This window comes from Leptodactylus fuscus, chromosome 1 (genome assembly GCF_031893055.1).
Source record: "Leptodactylus fuscus isolate aLepFus1 chromosome 1, aLepFus1.hap2, whole genome shotgun sequence".
NCBI classification, from domain to species: Eukaryota; Metazoa; Chordata; class Amphibia; order Anura; family Leptodactylidae; genus Leptodactylus; species Leptodactylus fuscus.
The window spans coordinates 338,420,515-338,447,699 of record NC_134265.1 but is presented as its reverse complement, the minus strand read 5'-3'; the positions used below and the strand labels follow the sequence as shown (position 1 = coordinate 338,447,699).

At 43.4% G+C, this 27,185-nt stretch overlaps 1 protein-coding gene across 3 annotated transcripts in view; it reads left to right on the top strand.

Annotated features, from left to right (window-relative positions):
* The window catches only part of RBM47 (RNA binding motif protein 47), a 112,085-nt gene that overhangs the window by 22,326 nt on the left and 62,574 nt on the right, over positions 1-27,185 (top strand). For all 3 annotated transcript variants that reach the window (XM_075261392.1, XM_075261391.1, XM_075261388.1), the window contains exon 2: positions 26,855-27,057. The gene's annotated coding sequence lies outside the window, so the exon portion shown is untranslated. The remainder of the gene's footprint in view (positions 1-26,854; positions 27,058-27,185) is intronic.

The following is a 27,185-nucleotide window of genomic DNA, read 5'->3' as shown; positions in this document are numbered from 1 at the left end:
CTTTGTCCACATGAAATGTATATTTTAATGCCCTGTGAGAAAATAAACAAATAATAGAAGAGGATCGTTTTCTGGTTCTCTATCACTTTACGGTCCCTCCTCCTCGCACAATAAGAACCTAAGGATTTCAGCACGAATCTTAATCGAATGCTATTTTTTGTTAAGGTATTAGGGATCATAATGGATCTAGAATAGCTCCTTTTACAAGTATTAAATCCCAATCTTGTTAAATAACCTCTCCGATCGCTCTTCCTACTCCTCTTTTGTGTACGGGTAAGTTCCACCGTGTGACTTTTCCGCGCAGGTAACTGCATTGAGATGCTGATGCAGTGCACCGGTATCCCACTTCTGATTAGACCTGAATGAATGGGCCTAAGCAGGAGTGTGTCTTGAGCCACGGAATCCGTTGTGGAATCCTCAAGAAGATGGGGCATGTCACTTCTTTGTCCCGCTAGCAGGGAAAAAAAGCATGTGACTCCCATTGAAATGAATGGGAGACGTCTTTGCAGGCGGATTTTGAACCTAATCAGCTTAAAAAGAGGTTACCCACGATAGACTATAGCTGTGAATGTAACCTTAGTAACCCCTAGTGAATGCAGAGGTTCCCCCACTCCCATTAACTTCAATTGGGAGGCTCCAGAGATAACTGAATTACAACAATGAAGTGAATGGGAATAGGGGGTGTCTCAGCAGTCAGACCCCACCAATCGGCAATTTATCCCATATCCTATGGCATAACTTTTTTAACCCCTTCCCGACATGCGCCGTAATAGTACGGCGCGTGTCGGGTCTGTAACTATGGCGACCGCCCGGGAGCCGGGCGGCCGTCATAGCCGCCGGGTGTCTACTGCTTCAAGCAGTAGACAACCGGCTCTAATGCCTCCGATCGGTCCCCGGAGGCGCCATTTTCCCGGTGGCGCATGGGCGCCGCCATTTTGGCAGGGATCGCCGGCTCCTGGAGCATGCTCCAGGGCCGACCCCCCGTTGCCATGACAGCCGGGAGCCTTGTTAAAGGCTCCCAGCCGGTCTGCAAATTCTCTCTTTTGCAGGCTGGTGTATACAGCCTGCAAAAGAGATGATGCTTTTTTGCAATGCATTGCAATGCATTAGCATTGTAATGCATTGCATTAGTGATCAGACCCCCTGGGGTTCAACACCCCTAGGGGGTCTAATAAATGCAAAAAAAAAAAAAAAAAAAAGGAAAAAAAAATATAAAAAAATATAAAAAGTATTAAAAGTTCAAATCACCCCCCTTTCCCTAGAACAGATATAAAAGTAGTTAAAAACTGTGAAACATATACATGTTAGGTATCCCCGCGTCCGAAATCGCCCGCTCTACAAATCTATACAAATATTTTTCCTGTTCGGTACACGCCGTAGCAGGAAAAATAGTTAAAAGTGCCAAACCGCCATATTTTCACTGTTTTAATTCTGATAAAAATTTGAATAAAAAGTGATCAAAGCAATAACATTTCCCAAAAATGGTAGAACTAAAAAGTACACCCGGCCCCGCAAAAAAAGACGCCCTATGCATCCCCGTACACCTATGTATAAAAAAGTTACGGCCGTCGGAATATGGCGACTTTTAGAAAAAAAATTTTTTTAACACCGTTTTGGAATTTTTTTTAGGGGTCAAAATGTAAATAAAACCATATAAATTTAGTATCCCTGGAACCGTACCGAAACACAGAATATAGGGGACATGTCATTTTGGCTGCACAGTGAACGCCGTAAAACCAAAGCCCGTAAGAAAGTTCCAGAAATGCATTTTTTCTTCAAATCCACCCCATTCTGAATTTTTTTCCTGCTTCCCAGTACATTATATAGAATAATTAATGGTGGCATCATGAAGAAAAAATTGTCCCGCAAAAATTAAGACCTCATATGACTCTGGGAGCGGAGAAATAAAAAAGTTATGGGGTTTAGAAGGAGGGGAGTCAAAAACGAAAAACGAAAATCAAAAAATGCCATCGGCGGGAAGGGGTTAAAAATCAAAATTGTGTACCCAATGTCTGCAAATGGTAAGTTTGGTTGACAATAATCGAACGTGCCTTAAGGTATATACACACAGGCACAAGACTAGGACGCCGTAGACACTCCATTTGCTGCCATATGGTACCTTCATATTGCACATCAGTATGCAGATCATTAAAGGGGTTGTCCCATGAAAAACATCCTATCTATACTGCTAGTTTATGTGGATTTAAGACATTTCCTAAATACATTGCTTTATCAAAACTGCTTTGTTTGGCCGATATCTTAATTTATTCACTTCATTGTTTACACATAGTTTCTATGACCACGGGGCTTATCTGCTCAGTTCCCAAGTGATGTAGCTCCCTGCTCTCAGGGGCGGAGAGAGGGGCTGCTCTGCAGCAGCTCTGAGCTGTGTATGTCTCAACGGAGCTCCTCAGATAGGGGAGGGGGGAGGTGAGAGCTCCTGCATTTCTGATTCTGGTTTAATTGAATTTGGCTGATAAGGTCTGAGATAAGGAGTCCGTTACCTCTGTATGTAATGCAAGCTGACTCAAATCCAGCTCTGCTACATCAGCTTCATACTGTGGTAATGCATTTACAACCAATCCCTCATTACTGACTGCAAACATAGCAGATAGCAGAGCAAGTGAAACCATGCCCACCAATGTGCTGAGAAAACCAGGAAGTGAACAGAGCACAGAGCCTGCACGTTGGTGAACAAGGGTTATGGGAATACCCCTTTAATACCCCTAAAGGAGAATAGTTCCATAATGTAGCATTTAATGGAGCATGGAAATAGTTTTTACTGCTCTGTTCATAAGGATCAAAATTTTTAAAAAATCACTACATACCTTTTGATGAAATTGTGGTTATGCTTAGATACAATAGTGTGCCATGCACTTCTATGTGAGCTCTATATAACTCTGTAATACTTGCATCCCCTACCCTTTGTTTTTGTAGGGCAGTGTGCACACAGCTAACGACTCCTTGTGTCTCCGTACAACAAACCCATATCATGTGATTTCCACACAACACGAAGGTACTCCAGTTCTTGGAGTTGTCGTGAGCCCCCAAAAAGAAATTGATGATTGCCATATATGTACCATAATCAGAAAGCAGTACTGCTGTGTGCCTGAATCCTAAGGGGGGCCTCCTAGAGCAAAACAGTGATGGATAACAAAATATGGAGATAAGTATATTTAGCTAGAGTGGTGCTGCTACATTATATGTTTGTAACAGAGATTTACTGCAGCAGCGGGACCCCTGGTACAGAAAGTGAAATCTCTTAGGAAGAGATTGACAAAGAGAGTTAAATGAAATGATTTTTAATCTTTTGATCCTTGTCACCACCCTGGTGCTATGCAGTAATACACTAAGGAATTTTCAGCAAGTAATGTTTAGGGACTTAACTTCTTCGCTGCCTGGGTGGTCTGCGGCTGAAGTTTGTCCCTACTATATTCATTACATATCTGATCAATGACATTGTCTTGTGTATTGTTGTATTGTCATTGATCCCACTCACACAACAGTCTATGGGATATCTGCTTGTCCTCAGACTCAGTGTAGTGAGGAACTGAATCCTATCATTATGGGAAAAGATAGTATTTGTTACACAGAGCTTGTCCAGTCCCCTGAAGCGTGCCTTATAACCCCACATAGTCCAACTGCTAGCTCATCAGTATCACATGCTACATAGCTCGCAAAATATTGCACCTTCTATGAGACAATGAGACCCCATGAATGGCATTGACCCCATGGTACTTCATATTAGAGAACTTTCTGCTACTGATAGAGATTGAACGTTAGTTTCAGGTCTGATTCACAAATCAGTGGTCACATTAGATTTGGTCCAAAACAATCGAGCCCCGACAGACCTGAAAAGTAGCATATGATACCCTGAGGTCTCCTAGTACTGTATCCAACCTACTTCCAGCTCTTTAATGTCACAATAGTATCATAGAGCAATGTACAAATGTAGCAGCCGCTAAATAAACATTTTTGCGCTATTTTGAATTACAATCATTTGTTTAACGATGGCTACATCTGTATATGGCAATGATCCATCCACAGAACCATCACAAACTCATGCCTAAGGTCCATCATAGAGATGGGCGAACCTCTCAGGATTCATTTCAAGATCGGATTGCTTAGGTTCAATATTAATTTTGGGTTGAACAAGCTCAGTACAAACCAGACCTTAACTTGGAACCTGTCTATAAAATATAGTTAGAGATGAGCGAATACAGCCGAATGGAAGCGGCCATTCATTTCTATGGGAGCGTGCTATTCGAAACGGCTGTTTCGAATAGTGTTTGCTCATCTCTAAACATAGTGTATGACACTGTCAGGACTCCTAGGAACCGATCTATAAAACATGATGTAGAATACTGTCATGGCTTCTTTGAAACTATCTATAAAACATAGTGTAGAACACTGTCAGGGCTCCTACGAACCTATCTATAAAACATAGTGTAGAACACTGTCAGGGCTCCTAGGGACCTATCTATAAAACATAGTGTATAACACTGTCAGGACTCCTAGGAACCTATCTATAATACATATAATATAGTCAGGGCTCCTAGGAACCCATCTATAACACATAGAGTATAACACTGTCAGGGCTCCCGGGAACCTATCTATAATACATAGTGTATAATACTGTCAGGGCTCCTAGGAACCCATCTATAAAACATAGTGTATAACACTGTCAGGACTCCTAGGAACCTATCTATAATACATAGTGTATAATACTGTCAGGGCTCCTAGGAACCCATCTATAAAACATAGTGTATAACACTGTCAGGGCTCCCGGGAACCTATCTATAAAACATAGTATAGAACACTGTCAGGGCTCCTAGGAACCTACCTATAAAACATAGTGTATAACACTGTCAGGGCTCCTGGGAACCTATCTATAAAACATAGTGTATAATACTGTCAGGGCTCCTAGGAACCCATCTATAAAACATAGTGTATAACACTGTCAGGGCTCCCGGGAACCTATCTATAAAACATAGTATAGAACACTGTCAGGGCTCCTAGGAACCTACCTATAAAACATAGTGTATAACACTGTCAGGGCTCCTGGGAACCTATCTATAAAACATAGTGTATAATACTGTCAGGGCTCCTAGGAACCCATCTATAAAACATAGTGTATAACACTGTCAGGGCTCCCGGGAACCTATCTATAAAACATAGTATAGAACACTGTCAGGGCTCCTAGGAACCTACCTATAAAACATAGTGTATAACACTGTCAGGGCTCCTAGGAACCTATCTATAAAACATAGTTTATAACACTGTCAGGGCTCCTAGGAACCTATCTATAAAACATAGTGTAGAATACTGTCAGGGCTCCTAGGAACCTATGTATAAAACATAGTGTATAATACTGTCAGGGCTCCTAGGAACCTATCTATAACACATAGTGTAGAACACTGTCAGGGCTCCTAGGAACCTATATATGAAACATAGTGTAGATCGCTGTCGGGGCTCCTAGGAACCTATCTATAATACATAGTGTATAACACTGTCAGGGCTCCTAGGAACCTATCTATAAAACATAGTGTAGAATACTGTCAGGGCTCCTAGCAACCTATCTATAAAACATAGTGTAGAATACTGTCAGGGCTCCTAGGAACCTATCTATAAAACATAGTGTAGAATACTGTCAGGGCTCCTAGGAACTTATCTATAAAATATAGTGTAGAACACTGTCAGGGCTCCTAGGAACCTATCTATAAAACATAGTGTAGAATACTGTCAGGGCTCCTAGGAACCTATCTATAAAACATAGTGTAGAATACTGTCAGGGCTCCTAGCAACCTATCTATAAAACATAGTGTAGAATACTGTCAGGGCTCCTAGGAACCTATCTATAAAACATAGTGTAGAATACTGTCAGGGCTCCTAGGAACTTATCTATAAAATATAGTGTAGAACACTGTCAGGGCTCCTAGGAACCTATCTATAAAACATAGTGTAGAATACTGTCAGGGCTCCTAGCAACCTATCTATAAAACATAGTGTAGAATACTGTCAGGGCTCCTAGGAACCTATCTATAAAACATAGTGTAGAATACTGTCAGGACTCCTAGGAACCTATCTATAAAATATAGTGTAGAACACTGTCAGGGCTCCTAGGAACCTATCTATAAAACATAGTGTAGAACACTGTCAGGGCTCCTTGGAACCCATCTATCCCTTTTCTAGCTCCCTAAGGCAAGCAAAGCCAAAGTTTTGTCAAAGTGAAAGCCTCATTATTATATTATAGGGGTTGGATGTCACAAGGAGGCCCAAAAGAGGTGCCGGAGGGTGAGTATGAATGTTTTCTTTTTTTTTCTTTTTTTTTTTTTTTGTCACTTTTTGACTCCAGAGTATAATGTGGCATCCATTTTAGTTTGTCTTATGTATCTACTGAGATCGCCAGGCATTGACGTCATGTATTGTTGCCTGTGTTCTTCACTTTGACACACAAAGCTCCACATGGGACCCTCATCCCTTATCAACCGACATGTGACCCAATAGGCAGAGAATAGTTGAAAATGAAACTATAGCAGGGTACAGAGACAGAACTTTTTGAAGCCTGCAGTCTCTAGATTTATGGTGTAAATGTTTTTGAATGTTCATCATGACCCATACAACATAACTTGGTCAAAGCCCGCTTAACTTCAGCAAGCACATGGCTACAGCTCGCCTGAAGTTCAAGGAGAACCAGACTGACAGCTACAGGAATTTTTCTCTGGTTAAACCGGATGGCAGCACTCTAACACAGTACACCCCCCCCCAGCATGGACCATATATATAACGTCATTATTTGCACAACTTTGTGTCTCAATAGACACTTCTACACACAGACAAAATGAGTAACTAACAAACATTACAGTATCTTAATATAAAGTACATGTGTTGGGATAGATCCTAATCTCAAACAACTTCTTTACAACTTGTAACTTCTGGGTTGATACGCTTTATACCGTGACCTCCACTGTCTGCATGGCAGCTTTACTCAAAGGGGTTCTCCATGACTGATAATTAAATTAATTGGAAATCAGTGGAGGTCCAACACCTGGGCCCCACTCTGATCAGCTGTATAGAGCACAGTGTAAAGAGCATACTTGGCAACATTTGGGCACTAGCGTCATGGACTTACCCATTCACATCATCAGCATGCCCTCTTTTGGGTATGACCATGCCCGCTTTCTTGTGGCATAGGCATGAAATTGCTGGCCTGCTTTTGGCATGTGACAGGCATATAAAATGCACAAGTCGCATATAAAATGACTCCTATAACACAGAGCTCAGCTTCTCTCCCTCTATCATATAACCCTATATATCACAGAGCTCAGCTTCTCTCCTCTATCATATAACCCTATATATAACAGAGCTCAGCTTCTCTCCCACTATCATATAACCCTATATATAACAGAGCTCAGCTTCCCTCCTCTATCATATAACCCTATATATCACAGAGCTCAGCTTCTCTCCTCTATCATATAACCCTATATATCACAGTGCTCAGCTTCTCTCCTCTATCATATAACCCTATATATCACAGAGCTCAGCTTCTCTCCTCTATCATATAACCCTATATATAACAGAGCTCAGCTTCTCTCCCACTATCATATAACCCTATATATAACAGAGCTCAGCTTCCCTCCTCTATCATATAACCCTATATATCACAGAGCTCAGCTTCTCTCCTCTATCATATAACCCTATATATCACAGTGCTCAGCTTCTCTCCTCTATCATATAACCCTATATATCACAGTGCTCAGCTTCTCTCCTCTATCATATAACCCTATATATCACAGAGCTCAGCTTCTCTCTTCTATCATATAACCCTATATATAACAGAGCTCAGCTTCTCTCTTCTATCATATAAACCTATATATCACAGAGCTCAGCTTCTCTCCTCTATCATATAACCCTATATATCACAGAGCTCAGCTCCTCTCCTCTATCATATAACCCTATGTATCACAGAGCTCAGCTTCTCTCCTCTATCATATAACCCTATGTATCACAGAGCTCAGCTTCTCTCCTCTATCATATAACCCTATATATCACACAGCTCAGCTTCTCTCCTCTATCATATAACCCTATATATCACAGAGCTCAGCTTCTCTCCTCTATCATATAACCCTATATATTACCGAGCTCAGCTTCTCTCCCTATATCATATAACCCTATATATCACGGAGCTCAGCTTCTCTCCTCTATCATATAACCCTATATATCACACAGCTCAGCTTCTCTGCTCTATCATATAACCCTATATATCACAGAGATCAGCTTCTCTCCTCTATCATATAACCCTATATATCACACAGCTCAGCTTCTCTCCTCTATCATATAACCCTATATATCACAGAGCTCAGCTTCTCTCCTCTATCATATAACCCTATATATCACACAGCTCAGCTTCTATCCTCTATCATATAACCCTATATATCACAGAGCTCAGCTTCTCTCCTCTATCATATAACCCTATATATCACAGAGCTCAGCTTCTCTCCTCTATCATATAACCCTATATATCACAGAGATCAGCTTCTCTCCTCTATCATATAAACCTATATCAGAGAGCTCAGCTTCTCTCCTCTATCATATAACCCTATATATCAAAGAGCTCAGCTTCTCTCCTCTATCATATAACCCTATATATCACAGAGCTCAGCTTCTCTCCCTCTATCATATAAACCTGAGTTTAGCTTCTCTCTGTCTACTAGATTCTAAAAGGACAAAAATCACCTGAAAGGTTCACTTTATTGAATTTACTTCTTCTTGTGCTTAATTAAGGTAAAAAGTTCATTTCTTTTTATGCCAGAAGATTTACATTACAGGTGGGACATTTTGTGGTTTGTTCCTAATCTTTGTCACTATCTGTTAGGAGAATGCAGTAAAAATAGCTTGCACCAGTACAAAGTTGAAGCTCTTGTATGAAGCAGGAAGGAGGGAGTGTTTTGTCAGTGGAAATTAATACATGCTTACAAAAGAAACAGGTTTTACAGAATGCTGGTAAGGTTTATGTGTTTGCCAAGTGTATTATATATTGCACAATACCTATGCACTCATAAGGACACGTAGCATTGGAACAGCTTGCTTTTTTGTTCAGTGCCACTGCATAAGTAAAGCAAAAAAATGGAAAAAGACTAATTCTTATATAGTTTACTTAAAGGGCTTTTCCATTTTGAAAATTCTTCTTTATTTGAAAAACTCCCCCAAATTATATCTTAATATATTAATCTGTAGCAGAACATTGCAGCAATAATTTAATTTAACAATTAACACCTCCGCAGGAGAAATGTAGTACTACATGTTGCCCATTGAAATCGTTGGGCTGTTGTAATGGTAGATAGACATGCTGTGTCCTCCAGAGTGACTTGTTCTTTGTAGCAGCTCTATATTCTGGCTACACACATTAGGTGGCCATAACAGTTAGGCCCGGTTCACATCTGGGTATTCCATTCGGTGAGTCTGCTTGGGGACCCCCTGAATGGAATACCGAACACATTAAAAAGCGGTGAGCAATGAAACCACAAGGACCCCATAGATTATAATGGAGTCCGTGTGTTTTCCGCGCGGTGACTGAGTCATGCAGAGAGAAAAATACTCCAAGCAGCACTTTTGTATCCGTATGATTTGTGTGGACACCGCTCAGAAAATAGACGGATCCCACTATAGTCTATGGGGTCCGTGTGCTTTCATCGCTCACCACTTTTTAATGCGCTCGGTATTCCGTTTGAGGGGTCCCCATGCGTACTTTCCGAACGCAGATGTGAACTGGGCCTGAGAGGGATAACCGTTAGCTGACAGTTTTCCAAAATTTATTTATTGTTGAAAATGGACAATTGTAGCCAAAACCGAAGAGACAATCCTGTTCGTCAACCTATAATAGGATGTCAGTGTCTGGAAGGAAGTGAATACTGTTTAAGGCTGGGGCCCCATGTAAATAAACACAGTGTTTTACAGTCACTGCAAAGTGGATGGGATTCTAGTGAATCTCATGCACACATTGTGGAAAAATATACGCAGTAAATATGCTGTGATGTCCAAAAACGTTGTGGTTTTGGAAATCGTGGCACGTCAATTGTACCTACAAAAATAGCAGTTGTCACTGAATGACCAGTTTGAACTTCTATAAAGGTCAATATGGACTATACCTTTACCATAACATCCATCTTCTTCTATCTCCTGTTTGTGGCAACCTTTTGAATGACCTTTGCTCTTTTGTACCAGGATCCTTCATATATAGCAAGGTGGATTTTTCATTTCAGTACCCACTATGAAATGCTATATGCACCTTGCACCAGCTGTTTTGGGTCCAGACTATAATGGGGTCTGTGTGCTTGCCACCAGATCATCGCAGGGATCATGCGGATAGGAAAGTAGTTCACAATCTACTTTCCTGTCCGCATGATTTGTGTGGGCAGCGTGCAGCAAGCACAAGGACCCCATTATAGTCTGTGGGGTCCGTGTGCCTTTATTGAACATCGTTCGGTATTCCGTTCGGGGGATCCCCATGCAAAAGCAGATATGAACGAGGGATTAAGCTGATCCCAGGGATAGTCTCTTCCCGATAAAACCCAAATATCCATTTGAAAATGACACTGTGCAATAGTCAATATAATAAAATCATAGAAGTGAGTGACAAATAGGTCAGTAGACTGGCTATTGGTGAACTTGCGCTGTATGTTTCTATAGCTAGTCACCAACATTTCGGTCATAATCAGGATTACCACCGAGTTGGTGTCAATGAGATCACTTCCTAACCTTCTATTTATACAATTACATGGCTTCTACATAGTAAACTGATCACACATATGATGACCTATGTATAATGGAGTGGAATGTGTGACACTCACTGCTGCAAACAATATAACTTGTGACTGCCAATAATAATAATAGAACAGATATTGAATTAATCATTGATTATGCCCTCATTTGCATACTAATTTAATAAAGTGCTACATAATTGGTTTGTTATTTTATTCTATGTGCTTTTAATAGAACAGGTGTGTTATTACAAGGTATGTACTGATCTATCCCCAGCCTACTTATACAAGTTATAGATCTGTAAAGGTATGTTCCTTGCTTTATAATAGAATCTAAAATCTTCATGATTATTATTCCCATCACTCATGCTGGGTTCACATCTGCGCTCGGGTTTCCATTCTTCGGGTCAACTTGGGGACCCAAAAAATGGGAACCCAATTTGCTTAAAAAGCGGTAGTCTGAATCTATAGCCTTCAAAACGTTATTGTTTAGATTCTGCAGTAAAATTCTGGGTGCCGTTTCCATGTCCTTCTTCAGTCTGAAACGGGGGTATTTCATGTTTTCTATCCAAAAGCAAACTATATTGGAGAGTATCAAGCTTCTGCGTTTTGCACAAGATCCAATGAATGGAGCTGTGTCAGAATTCCTTGTATAGTCGGAGGTGCCATGCTGCGGGGAAGAACTTCGTGGAAGCCATATTACTAAATCAACTCTCATAGATATAACTTGCCTCAATGCAAAATTTGTAATGGGGCTCCCACTTGCCATGTGTTATCTATAATACTGGTGTCTATATGCCACCACTTTGTGAGCTCTTCTGACTAATATGTATGAGGGTGTAGCCACTTTTGGGTTAATTAATGGGTGGTTCATTATGGGGCATAATACTGTGTGTAGGGGCCATTATGTGGCATAATACTGTGTGCAGGGGCCACTATGGGGGATAATACTGTGTGCACGGGCCACTATGGGGCATAATAGTGTGTGCACAGGCCACTAAGGGACATAATACTGTGTGCAAGGGCCACTATGGGGCATAATACTGTGTGCAGGGGCCACTATGGGGCATAATACTGTGTGCAAAGGTCACTAAGGGACATAATACTGTGTGCAAGGGCCACTATGGGGCATAATACTGTGTGCAGGGGCCACTATGGGACATAATACTGTGTGCAGGGGCCACTATGGGGGATAATACTGTGTGCAGGGGCCACTAAAGGACATAATACTGTGTGCAGGGGCCACTAAGGGACATAATACTGTGTGCAAGGGCCACTATGGGGCATAATACTGTGTGCAAAGGTCACTATGGGGGATAATACTGTGTGCAGGGGCCACTATGAGGGATAATACTGTGTGCAGGGGCCACTATGGGGGATAATACTGTGTGCAGGGGCCACTATGGGGCATAATACTGTGTGCAGGGGCCACTATGGAGGATAATACTGTGTGCAGGGGCCACTATGGGGGATAAGACTGTGTGCAGGGGCCACCAAGGGGGATAATACTGTGTACAGGGGCTATTATGGGGGATAATACTATGTGCAGGGGCCACCAAGGGGGATAATACTGTGTGCAAGGGTCACTATGGGGGATAATACTGTGTGCAGGGGCCACTATGGGGGATAATACTGTGTGCAAGGGCCACTATGGGGCATAATACTGTGTGCAGGGGCCACTATGGGGGATAATACTGTGTGCAGGGGCCACTATGGGGCATAATAGTGTGTGCACGGGCCACTAAGGGACATAATACTGTGTGCAAGGGCCACTATGGGGCATAATACTGTGTGCAGGGGCCACTATGGGGCATAATACTGTGTGCAGGGGCCACTATGGGACATAATACTGTGTGCAGGGGCCACTATGGGGCATAATACTGTGTGCAAAGGTCACTATGGGGCATAATACTGTGTGCAGGGGCCACTATGGAGGATAATACTGTGTGCAGGGGCCACTATGGGGGATAAGACTGTGTGCAGGGGCCACCAAGGGGGATAATACTGTGTACAGGGGCTATTATGGGGGATAATACTATGTGCAGGGGCCACCAAGGGGGATAATACTGTGTGCAAGGGTCACTATGGGGGATAATACTGTGTGCAGGGGCCACTATGGGGGATAATACTGTGTGCAAGGGCCACTATGGGGCATAATACTGTGTGCAGGGGCCACTATGGGACATAATACTGTATGTAGGGGCCACTATGGGGGATAATACTGTGTGCAGGGGCCACTATGGGGCATAATAATGTGTACTGAATGCAGGTGGGAGTGTTTATCGGTCAGTTGGGGGGGGAGGATCGGTTGGGGGGGAACCCATGGGAAATGTTCACCTTGGGACCCTGCCATTTTTAGTTATGGCACTGGTAGTTAGGAATAGCTAACGTTACGTTAACAACCTGAACCATGAATGTGACCATGTAGTGTGCTCTGACCTTTTTATTTTCCATATGTTCTCACTAGCTGCTGACAGGTTACGCAAGCTGTGATTTGTAATCCTCTTACTTTTATGCTTTTACAAACAACGGTTTGTTTGGGGAAGAACTTAATACAGTCACATGGAATAAGACTTTAAAATTCTTACTTAACCACTTTATGGCACATTCTGCTCCTGTTCAGAATACTGTTTAGCACCAGCAGCCAGGTTAGTCCCTTGCTGTGAATAGCAGGGCCTGCACAGGACGTGCCAAGGCTAAAAAGTCCTCTATTGACTACGAGTCAATCTTTGTAGGTTAAGAAATCAAAACTCTATTTTGTGAGTGAGGAATAGGACAAGCTCTCTTAGTATCCATGGATGGAAGTCCCTGAGGCTGCATTACTTTTTGTGCAATGTTTTTAAATGTGTATTTCCAACTGGACATTTATGGCTATATCCACAGGATATGCCAAGATGCAGGTCCCACCTTTGAAGCTTAAAGAGGACCTTTCATGTCCTTGGGCACATGCGGTATTATATACCGCTAGAAAGCTGACAGCGAATTCAGCGCACTGTCGATTTCCCGTTATGTGCCCCGGGGAAGAGCTATCAGTGCTGTTACCGATAGCTCTCCAGTGTCAGAAGGGCGTTCCTGACAGTCTAACTGGGAATGCCCCTCCTAACAGTACTGTGTGTAGCGCTATACAGTGAGGGGGCGTCCTTACTGCCCAGCAATGATGCTGAGTGGTGAGGAATGCCCCCTCACAGTATAGCGCTACACACAGTACTGTTAGAAGGGGCGTTCCCAGTTAGACTGTCAGGAACGCCCTTCTGACAGTGAAGAGTTATTGGTAATGGAACCGATAGCTCTTCCCCTGGGGCACGTAACGGGAAAGACAACAGTGCACTGTTTCAGCGGCTTTCATCAGTATATAATACCACATGTGCCCGAGGACATGAAAGGCCCTCTTGAAGTGTGGAGGGGCAAAGCAGCAACCTAAACCAATGATGATGTAGGAGATGTATCTGAGACTACCTCAAACTGTTGGCACTCCACCTAAGATATAGTCACAGCTCTGCCCTAAAGGAACTGAACTACAAATTGGACAAGAAACAAGATCTATGGAAAATATATGGCAGGTAACCATCCCCCATAGGTACTTGAGTTGTTTACTGGAGCAGAATGTGATATATGATATATACAAGTACGTACTACATACAATAGATAATGATCTATTACCTAAAGATTGCTGTAAAGTATATCATTATATGTGGCTGTTTACGTGAAAAGGGCCCAGATCGTCGATACTAATTATAGAGAAAATAGTCCAAAACATATTTGGGTAAAAAAAAATCACAATTTTGTTTTATGCAAAAATTTTATTTAAAAATATGTCAAGTTTACAAATTTGTTGAGACTTTTAAGAATTTGTACACTGTTACACCATAACCGTTACAATGATACCAAGAACTCCATATCGACAGTGTGGGCCCTTTTCACATAAACAGCCACATATGTTTACAGAGCAGAGGAGAAGCTCAGACAAGATGGCAGTCGACATATTCATGTATAGAATAAAAAGTCTACAATCAAAAAGAGATTAGAAAAAAATTGATACATTTTATTATATATACAGATATTTAATATCTGGCTTTATTTACAAACAAAAAACATGGGCACATGGGTCTATCTATCTTACCAGGTAGGCCGATGGGGGCTCGCTTCCATGTAAAGTTGCCTGGACCTTTTCGCTACTGATTATGGAGTAAAGCCCCATTCCATGTTTTTTGAGACCCTAGGGTTACGTGTTAGGGCTAGTTCACACGGGAGGGGTGGGGTCAAAACCCGCCTGCCACGATTGTCGCGGTCGCGGCTTCCTCCTCCGGAGTCGGCTCAGATGAATGGGCCGACTCCGGAGGTTGCTGCCGCCAGGCGGACACCGCCACTCCAAGAGCCGCGGAATCCGCCTGAAGAAAGGGCAGCTCGCTTCTTTTTTCCGCTAGTGGCAACATGCTAGCGGTCTCCATAGACCACCATTGTGAGGGGACAGATTATGACGTGGATTACGCACCATAATCCGTCCCCTCTGTGCCTGTGTGACCAGGCCCTTACACCCCTGGATAAGCTTACAACACAAAGTAGGCAAGACATGAAAACTTTACCCTGTTCTCATAAGCGCTGACAATCCTTTATTATCATTAGATCCCGCTATTAACCGCATAGATCAATTACTGATTATGTGCAAGCTCAGGCTTTTTATACTTCCGTACAATAGGGGGCAATGTTGTGCTGATTGATTTGGCTTTAGGCTCTGTTCACATAGTGGTTTTTATTGTACCTTTTTTAAGTCAAAAGAAGGAACTGGATAAAAAGACAATGAATACAAATAAATATGTTTTATTATTTTTATGTAATTATAGTAAAATATTGAGAAACACAACACTTACATTTAACAACTTCACATTTACCTTCACATTTAATAACATTTACATTTAACAACTTCAACATGGTGAAAGGTTATATGTTTGTATGTTTGTTCCTCAATCACAGCCAAACGGCTGAAAGGATTTTGTTGAAATTACACACACACACACACACACACACACACACATATTGCCCAGGAAGGAAGGATAGGCTACTTTAAATGTGGGTCACTCACCCCAAATCGCCACAGTGACCCTCCAAAGAACCCTCCGGCGCTGCTGTACAAGCTGTCATTCCGTCAGCGCTGGTCTGTCCATGCACCTCCTATTGGTGCATGGCTGGGTGTGGGCGGGCTGTGCAGCCAGGGCTGCAGCACCATACGTTGGGGGCTGCATGTGGGCATGCCCATTGAGCAGGGAAACAGTGAGGAAGATGGCGGCAGCCCACATGGTCCCGGGACCGCAGCTATCCCAGGCCGCCTACACACTGTCACTTCGCGGACAGCTAAAGAGGAGCGCACATGCCGGCGGCTGGTGCACCCAACACACCACATAACTGGTCAGTGCAGCGGATACAGGGCAATGGGTGGGGGGTTGGGGGGGGAGGTTGGTTGGGGGGGTTGCCCCAGGTCGGTGTCCCCAGGGATCAACCACATTCATCCTGAACACACTTCCTCCGTCGGCACGTGGACGCAGCCATGTCCACTCTCCACGCCGGCACCCGGAGTCTCCGGAGCCCGCGTCAGGTTGTTATGACAGCCGGGAGCCTTGCGCTGGCTCCCTGGCCTGTCAGTCTTTCGCTTCTATTGCAGCCTAGGCTGTGTAGCCTGCAATAGAGGCGCCGGTATTATGCAGTGCATTGCATAAGACCGGCGCTTAAATTGCAGTCTACCTGCCATAGGCTGCAATTGAAGCGAAAGACTGACAGGCGGGGGTGCCAGCGCAAGGCTCCCGGCTGTCATAGCAACGTGACGCTGCCACCTGCCTCAACCTCTGGGAGCCGGCGATAACAGCGATCATAACAGCACCAACGCGCTGCCAAAGGAACTGCATACTACCTGTCGGTGGCCGCAACGATCGGCGACATTAACTCTTCCGGCGCCTCAGTGACAGCTGGCCGAGGTGCAGGAAGCGTTAATGTCGCCAATCATTGCGGCCACCGACAAGTATTATGTAATGCATTGCATTAAACCGGTCCTTCTATTGCAGGTTATGCTACGTGGTCTGCAATAGAAGCCCCGGTATTATGAAATGCATTACAATGCATAAGCATTGTAATGCATTGCGTTGCTCATCAGACACCCTGGGGTTCAAGACCCCAAAACACAGTGTAGGAAATGCACAAACAAATTTAACAAAAAAAAAAGGAAGAACAGCAACCAAGAACAAAAACATTCACCACCCCTATCCCTAGAACACATACAAAAGTTATTAAATACATATTAGGTATCCCTATCTCCCAACGCCGCCAACTTCCGTCTCTTACCCGCCACTCGGAATAAGCTGTGGCCCCGCCAGAGGTGGAGGGGCATGTGTGGAGCCTTTGGGGAAAGAATTAGGAGGGACAGTGGGGTGCACAGGGCTTTGGAGCAGGGAGGACACAAAGCAGGGAGGACACAAAGCCTGAAACCCGTGGGGGAGGAGTTCACAGTGTGCCGTGCTAGAGGGGTCAGCACAAAAGAGGGATTTGTGAGTCAGTGGGGGTCCACGGGTGCCGCAACATCATCCCCAACCGCGACCGCCGACGAAGTCGCGGGTAAATACTAGTCTATTCCTATGTGCATTGATTTCCTTACATCCTCTATTATCAGAACCTCCCACACTCGTATACAAGACTTCTCCCGAGCTGCACCACTTCTCTGGAATGCTCTACCCCAGACAATCAGATTAACTCCCAATTTCTACAGTTTCAAACGCAAACTAAAGACGCATCTTATCAGACAGGCCTATCACAATGTCTAATGTAAATCCTTCCGTACTATAATTAGAATCCCCAAAATTTAACCCTCCTCTGTCCCCGCTCCCACATTTCCCCACATGACATGATGCCATTTCACGCTAACTTTATCTGTCCAAGCTCCATCCACATGTTACAGGACACCACTAGTGACGGCTCATAAAGTTTTGTTTGTATAATGACAGTCACCTCTATTACAGAATTGTCTGATCTCTGCATAAGCAATGCCGCCCCTGCTACCTCTTGTGTCACCCCCTCTATCTCATAGATTGTAAGCTCTTGTGAGCAGGGCCCTCAGTCCCATTGTGTGAAATGACTTTCTTTGTTATGTATCTTTCTGTCTATATTTGAACCCTACAAATTGTACAGCGCTGCGGAATATGTTGGCGCTATATAAATAAAATTTATTATTATCATTTCCATTGTTCTCCTGTATCACAGTACCGGAACGCAGTTTGTACAAGCCCATTCACATGCTAGAAATTTTTTTTTTCTTGTGTGTGTGTGTGTCTGCACCGTCGTAACCTCCACGGCAGAAATCTGATTGTAAGCCATGGATTTCTGCTGTGAAAATATACATTGCACTTAATGCCGCCATCTGAACATACCCTTTTAAGGATTAGCTTCTGCTAGTTCTACCTTATTGTATTAAACAAAACTTTTCACCATCTCCACCAAACTTTTTGCATTCTTTAATAGATGCAGCTCCCCTGATTCTGGTGCAGTTGGAGATTTTTTTCTCTAGCCCCCATTGTTCCAAAGAAGGGATCAGGTGGGAGTGCGGTCCCTCTCTTTTGCCCTGGCGCACACACCTAACAGTAGAGAGCATAACTGTGCTGAAACTAACAGAACTGATTGCTCAGGAATGGTGGGGGCTAGAGAAAAAATTTAAAGGGTAGAAAACCTCATCTTAATCACAAGTCTAAGACATTTGTGGAACCCTTACACACACCTAGAAGTGGCTGAATGATTCTTCTTCAGGAGCCTGAGTCCTCAGCATGCTTATGTAATATTGGTGTACTCGGCTGAGGAGGACAATGGCTCACTTCACACTATTGAGTGTACTCAGTGAATGTACAGAAGGTTTTAATTTGTGTAATTCTCCTATTTGATTGATATTTATAGCGTTAGAGATGTAACTATTGTATTGGACGGTAATTATAGTCTCCTTCCCTCTGCCATGAATTTGGCCCTCCGGGTAAAAGTCTCGTTTAACAACCTGTTGAAAGTCCTTGTTATTGACGTCACACAACCTTGTTCTTCCTAGAAGGGAATGTTAGATTAAAGTACAAGACTAAGTTCTTATCAGGATTATAAGGTGTGATAACCTTTACAGGAATTGGGCTAGGCTCAGAATACGGCTGGGTTGTATGACCTAAAAATAAAATCTCAATTTTTTAAGTTCTTGAATGAGTCTCATCTTTAATCTCAACTATCCTGCAGAGCAAGAATTCCTTTATATTACCCCTGAGTAGTAAATCAGAATTTCCCCCCAAAATACACCCTTCCCCTTATCTTTAGTTAGCGCTGTCATGTGGAGCAGACATACAAAGATAGAACCTCTGGCCTTTGTAGAACTGGAATACCATGTAAGGGCTAGTTCCAGAATCCACGTCAAAATCCTGCCGCCCCCCATTGAAATCAATGAGAGCCGGTCATTTCCTTTTTCCGCGAGTAGTTTGTTCCCGCTCACGGAAACTAGGCCCTTTCATTTGCACTGCACTGGCATCCTGTCACGGCTTTCCACTCCGGATTAGGCCCAAATGAATGGGCCTAGTCCGGAGGTTGGTGTTGCAAGGCAGAATTTGTTCACGAGATCCAGATAACTCCATATAACTTCACTAGAGATTCAGATCCTCCATCTAACTATACTAGAGATCCCGATACCTCCATATACGGGACCTTGATGACACTTAGCAGCACTGTAAGTGACCGTCTGCTTCACCCCAAGTGTGAGAAGGAGCTATCGCAGGTCCTTCCTTCCAACCGCGACCAGGCTGTATAATCTACATCAGACCAAGCGAAGACCACTCCGCACAGAGAACTAATGATTATGACTATGAAGTCTTCCTTCTTTCTTCTTCTGTTCCTTAGCTGCTATGGACTCCTAGTATATCTTCTCTTCTCAGCATATGTGTGTGTACGTCTGTAATATATTACTGTGTATTATCCTGTATCTGTATTACTATGCTTCTGTAACATGCTGAAATTTCCCCACTGTGGGACTATTAAAGGACTATTTTAGGATTATTTTATCTTATACCTACAGTATAGATTTAGGTACCTCCATATAACTCCACTAGATATTGAGATACCTCCATAAAACTCCATTAGATATCCATATACTGTTCTATAACGCCACTAGAGATCCAAATACCGTACTTTCATATAAGTCACGCAGAAATTCAGAATAGCTGTATTTCATTTATACCTACAGAAGCGCTGGCGTTTTTCCTATAGGTATAACAGAAGCAGAAAGTCCGCAGAGGTTTCCTTTCCAATTTCTGTGAAAAGGGCTGTGGGGAAAAACTGTGCATCATTTAGTGGCATCTTGTTGTTCAAAAGAAACTAGTACCTACTAATGTGAACATAATGTGAACAGGGCCTAAGAATAATATTACTCCATTGAATCATTGCAAAAGAATTTTTGCATTGCTTTTAAATCCTGAACATGAAAAAATGAGTGGTGCATATCCTGAGTGCAAAAATGCTAAAAATCCCAATCACTATAGGGATGGATGGGTTGCAGTGATTGACGACTAGTAGTGCTCACTACTTTCCACCTGCTTCCACTGATACTTCACATATGAGAGTCCCGCTTTAACTTTCTGCAATATGCAATGGAAATACTGCATTTAAATCTATTTTTAGGAAAAACACCAGCATGTTAAAAAATTTCCTATGAATCTGAGAATAAAAAAAAGAGTAAGGTGGAAGTCAGTAGGATTCTTGTCATTGAGACAGGACAGAACTCCCCGCTGTTACGTAACTGAGCAGAAGTTATAGGGCCAATTTTCAACCCTAGGGTCATGCATTACCTTTATTATAAGCAGCATCAATGTTGACCTAAATGTGTAAATACAGGGATCCTGCATGTCCAGGGTCATGTATGTAATATGAATGGGAGTGTAAACAGTTGAACAGTTCATGAAACTGATTTAATTCCGTTCCTGTAACGCCAATGCTAAATTGGTATTAGGTTAAAGTGGAACGCCCACATAAATGTTTCTTCCTTTCTGACCTGTTATAAAGGCACATGTCAATTTTAGTTAAAGGGGTTCTCCAGACAGAAAATCTTTTTTTTTTTTCTTATAAAGGTCTTTTAGTGCTAGTGATGGGTTAATAAATACGCCCATATACCTTTAGCAATTATTTGGAGTGATTTTTTTGGTGTCTCTGGTTGCTGCTGCATCTGTGCTGTTACCTTTCTGCTGTGCAGCATTGTGTGTAGCTGCTGCACTAACTCCCTCTAACTCAGCCCCCTCCTCCTCTCTCACTCTGTTACAAAACCCTTTGTCTGGCTAAACCTAGGCCTCCCACCCTCACTGACTAGCGATCCTGCCCATTACTAGCCCCTCCCACCCTGCCATGTCTCTCTTTGGCTGGTCTTACACGACTGTAGTGCTTTTTGTGGTCCGCAATTTGCGGATCCGCAACACAAATTTCACTCTAAAAACTCATTCCGCAGACGTCCGAGCCCAACCGCGAAGTGCATCCGCAACGTTCCATGTGTATCAGTATTATGCGGATCTGCAAAAAACAAAACACACCACATATTGACATTCGCAATTGTGGATATACACTGATGTATGTTCAGTGTATATCCGCATAACTGCACGCGCCCATAGACTTGTATGGGACAGTCCGTGCTGTAAAAACACTGCCATTACGGACAGTATACTGCCCGGACCACGGTTACGGCACGCCAGACCCGTTCCCCGGACAAAGTAAGGCTTGGTAAGTATTGCTGGAGCTAGGGGACCGCTATGACATGACCGCTATGTCACATGACCGCTCCAGGGATATGGATAATTGTACATCATTTTTAATTGAAGTAAGTTAGAAGTTAGGTGAGGAGAGGGAGTTTAGTTTAAGGGATAATTATCAGTTTATTCTGGAGAACCCCTTTAAGGTAACCTTCTTAATGGTGGCTGTATTCTCACCCTTCTGGTCCTCAGTTGTGTCATGTGATCAACAATCCCTCTCTGCAATTGTCACAGCTTCTTGCATGTGGATAGGAAGTCTGTCTCTTCAATCCGTCCTATGAGACTCACATTAAGGCTTTCTTATGCTAAGCTTACACTAATGTTGCATCTCCATTGGGGACTAAATGGCGGATATACAAGGAGTCCTGCAGCCCCTATTGACTATAATTGTGTCCGTCAGGTGTCCGTCATTTTTAACCTGAAACCAGTGAAGGAAATGTCCTACTCATCTTATCTGATCCCTTCATAAATGGGCACGCTAGCCACAACATTTCCTGGCACAACAACGGATCGGACATGTCGAAACCTGGTTGTTGAGCGGCCGTGATTGCCAGTGGTCTAACTATAGGTAGTGGAAGGTCAAAGGCACACTTGTTCCCTGGTGCTATAGGAAGCCCAAAGGCCACTGTTATACATAAGAAGATACTAGTAATATACAGGACACAAGGATAGCTGGCTGTCAGTGATATTCGGACTCCCGATAGAGAAGGCAGAGACAGCCCCTGTTTTCCTCATTACTGTATATACAATGATAATGAATGCTTTGTGCTGGAAATGACCATGATGTTTCCCGTCCAGATGTAGGTGGACAGTGGACACTGGGTATTAGCAGATCCACATCAGTTTTGCATTGAGCCTAAGAAGCCTGTATACCCCTGACAATATCCTATAAATATGGCCGGGATTGTAATTTTTCAGTCTTTACAAAATATAATCAGAAAAAGGAAAGAACACGACCCTTTACTGATAAGCACCAGGAACATAAAGTGAAGACTCAGCTCACATATTATCAAAGGACTATTTTTACGCAAAAAAAAAACCTCCCCGCTGGACTCAGCTGACTCACATCCATGGGTTTTACATAGCACCACACAATGTAACAGAGAAATATTATGATGAAAGATTTCCTAACATCAAACAAACAACTAGATACAACAGGGACATCAGCAAAAGCGCAGCAAGATCGCAGGGATCTGTATTATAGGCAACATAATGGTTTTTGGTTTGTTTTTATTTTTGGTTTTAATTTTCTATAAATCTTGATATCTTCCATGGATGTCACTCTGAATACTGAGGGTGATACTTCCTGTTCTGTAGAGATTATTAGTGTCTTTATGTTTTCTATTACTGCTCTTTGTATCCACATTTACTGTAGCTTCTGGCAGTTTTCTCCATAAAACATTTTTTTTTTCTGAACTAGACAATGTCATCCATCTTTCCCTATGCAGGTTGGCAGTCATGTGACAGCTCAGCGTCTCTCAGGCCAGAAATATCATGTTATCTAAGATAACTAGGCGTTTATACCTTTTCATGGCATACAATCCTATAATGACTGGTAGCCTGGCTGGTTAGCATGTACTACATATACAGTGTTGGCCACCCCTGCAATTCTGTCAGATAATACTCTTGTTCTTCCAGATAATGATTGCAAGCACAAACTCTTTGGTATTAATATCTTCATTTATTTTGTTTGCAATGAAAAACCACAAAAGAGAATGAAAAAAAAGTCAAATCATTGATCATTTTACACAAAACTCCAAAAACGGGCCGGACAAAAGTATTGGCCCCCTCAGCCTAATACTTGGTAGCACAACCTTTAGACACAAAAACTGCGCACAACCGCTTCCGGTAACCAACAATGAGTTTCTTACAAGGCTCTGCTGGAATTTTAGACTATTCTTCTTTGGCAAACTGCTCCAGGTCCCCCCTGAGATGTGAAGGGGGCCTTCTCCAAACTGCCATCAAGAGATCTCTCCTCCCCCACAGGTGTTCTATGGGATTCAGGTCTGGACTCATTGCTGCCACTTTACAAGTCTCCAGGGCTTTCTCTCACCACCATTTTCTAGTGTTGACCTGAAGTGTGTTTTGGGTCATTGTCCTGCTGGAAGACCCCTGACCTCTGAGGGAGACCCAGCTTTCTCACACTGGGCCCTACATTATGCTGCACAATGTGTTGGTCGTCTTCAGACTTCATAATGCCATGCACACGGTCAAGCAGTCCAGTGCCAGAGGCAGCAAAGCAACCCCAAAACATCAGGGACCTCCGCCATGTCTGACTGTAGGGACCGTGTTCTTTTCTTTGAAGGCCTCTTTTTTTCCTGTAAACTCTATGTTGAGGCCTTTTCCTACTTTTGTCTCATCTGACCAGAGAACATTCTTCCAAAACGTTTTTGGCTTTCTCAGGTAAGTTTTGGCAAACTCCAGCCTGGCTTTTTTATGTCTCTGGGTAAGAAGTGGGGTCTTCCTGGGTCTCCTACCATACAGTCCCTTTTCATTCAGACGCTAACGGATAGTACGGGGTGACACTGTTGTACCCTCGGACTGCAGAGCAGCTTGAACTTGTTTGGATGTTAGTCGAGGTTCTTTATCCACCATCCGCACAATCTTGCGTTAAAATCCCTCGTCAATTTTTCTTTTCCATCCACATCTAGGGAGGTTAGCCACAGTGCCATGGGCTTTAAACTTCTTGATGACACTGAGCACGGTAGACAAAGGAACATTCAGGTCTTTGGAGATGGACTTGTAGCCTTGAGATTTCTCATGCTTACTCACAATTTTGCTTCTCAAGTCTTCTTTCTTTTCTCCATGCTCAATGTGGTACACACAAGGACACAGGACAGAGGTTGAGTCAACTTTAATCCATTTCAACTGGCTGCAAGTGTGATTTAGTTATTGCCACCACCTGTTAGGTGCCTCAGGTAAGTAACAGGTGCTGTTAATTACACAAATTAGAGAAGCATCACATGATTTTTCAAACAGTCCCAATACTTTTGTCCACCCCCTTTTTATGCTTGGTGTGGAATTATATCCAATTTGGCTTTTTGACAATTCATTTTGTGGTTTTCCATTGAAGACAAATTAAATGAAGATAATAATACCAAAGAATTTGTGATTGCAATCATTTTCTGGAAGAAAACGAGTATTATCTGACAGAATTGCAGGGGTGCCAATACTTTTGGCCAGCACTCTATCTATCTATCTATCTATCTATCTATCTATCTATCTATCTATCTATCTATCTATCGCATTTTGCCAAGTACTACTGTATATATTGATGTCTTTAGCCAACAGCAGCTTTAGAGTCAGCACCAGCATAATGTAATGCTGCCAGACAGGTGAGACAGCCTGCATGCTGTTTACGCCAGACTGCAGACTATTTCACTACAACAGAATATGATGTTCCAGTAGGAAACTCAACAAGGTGAACTGTGTGTGACATTAGTGTGCGCACTATCATTGTGATATAACTTCACTCTGTGCATTATCTCGTGACTATATTAAGTTGCATTATTGTGTAAACTCTTCCTGTATTGTGACATCATCGTGCGCGTAATTTCTGTACTGTGATGCTAATGTACACATCACTGTGTGCATTATCCCTGTACTGTGACAACATTGAGTTCATTATCCCATGACTGTGACATCACTGTGTGCATTATCTGTGTATTGCGACATTACTGTGTGCATTATCCCTGTACTGTGACATTACTGTTTATTATCCCTGTACATTGACATCACTGTGTTCATTATCTGTGTACTATGACATTACTGTGTGTATTATACTTGTGATGTGACATCAGTACTGTGTACATTAGCCCATTACTGTGACATCACTGTATTATCCCTATACCATACCTCCCACCTTTTGAAGAATTGAAAGAGGGACAAAATGTGTGGCGCGCATAGCGAGCCGCGGCAAATTTAGCCCCGCCCACTTTTGTGTTGACTCCGCCCACTCGTTAATTTTTCATGTGCCCGCACACAGTATAATCCTCCTACAGTCACCCGTAAATTATATGTCCCCCCTCTATCTCTCCCCCAGTTTCATATACACCCTTCATCTGCCCCAGTTTCTTGTCCCCCTTCCATCTCTGCCCCCAGATTCATGTCCCCTCCATCTCTGCCCCCAGTTTCATGTCCCCTCCATCTCTGCCCCCAGTTTCATGTCCCATCCATCTCTGCCCCCAGATTCATGTCCCTCCATCTCTGCCCCCAGATTCATGTCCCTCCATCTCTGCCCCCAGATTCATGTCCCCCCTCCATCATTGCCCCCAGATTCATGTCCCCTCCATCTCTGCCCCCAGATTCATGTCCCTCCATCTCTGCCCCCAGATTCATGTCCCCTCCATCTCTGCCCCCAGATTCATGTCCCCACATCTCTGTCCCCAGATTCATGTCCCCCCATCTCTGCCCTCAGATTCATGTCCCCCCATCTCTGCCCCCAGATTTATGTCCCCTCCTTCTCTGCCCCCAGATTCATGTCCCTCCATCTCTGCCCCCAGATTCATGTCCCCTCCATCTCTGCCCCCAGATTCATGTCCCCTCCATTTCTGCCCCCAGATTCATGTCCCCACATCTCTGTCCCCAGATTCATGTCCCCTCCATCTCTGCCCCCAGATTCATGTCCTCTCCATCTCTGCCCCCAGATTCATGTCCCCACATCTCTGCTCCCAGTGTCATGCTGTCCTCTCCATCTCTGCCCCCAGTGTCATACCGTCCTCTCCTTCATCTGCCCCCAGTTTCACGTTCCACCTTCACATTACACTTACCTTTTCCTCTGCTCCCTCGCCGCTCTCTGCGCGCCTCTCTTGCTGACACATATGCGGCTGAAGCAAGGAGCTGACACAGGTCAGCTCCTCGCTTCAGCCGCATATGTGTCAGCGAGAGAGGCGTGCAGCGGCGAAGCGAGGAGCTGACCTGCGTCAGCTCCTTGCTTCAGCCGCATATGTGTTCAACTCAGATCTGAGTTGAAATCGGGACATACCTCCCTCCAACCGGGACCGCGGGACATATCACCCAAATCGTGAATGTCCCGCGGAAATCGGGACGGTTGGGAGGTATATTATACTGTGACATCACTGTGTACATTATCCCTGTACTGTGACATCACTGTGTTTATGATCTTGATACGGTGACATCACTGTGTACATTATGTGCAGTATCACTAAATAATCATAAACTTTGCATGTCAATGTGTTACTTAGAGTAGGGGCCCATTACAATCCTTCTCATAGGCCCTGTGGATACTTGTTTTGCCCCCTGGCGCCCTGTATTGTTCTTCTAAGGTTTATATGTTTTATTTTGCAGGTATTACAGATGAACAGGCAGTGTAAAGGTCTGTCAGGTAGAGCGGTGTGGTAACAGCACCTCCTCGACTAGTATTAAGTAAACACTGGAGTCCTCTGATGCCCTTGAGCTGTTTGAGCACTGAAACTCGGTAGACTTGAGAAAACCATTCAGAAGGCACACGTTCCCATTGCAGCCCTGTCCCGTCCTCCGCCAACTAACAGGTATGCCTTACATGCAGAAATCTTCCTACAATTTGGCGCACTGGACCTCTGAACTTTGCTTCTTTTTATTACTCATGAACTGCCTAGATAGAGGGATTAACAATTTACCTTCCTTACAAGTTACTAAG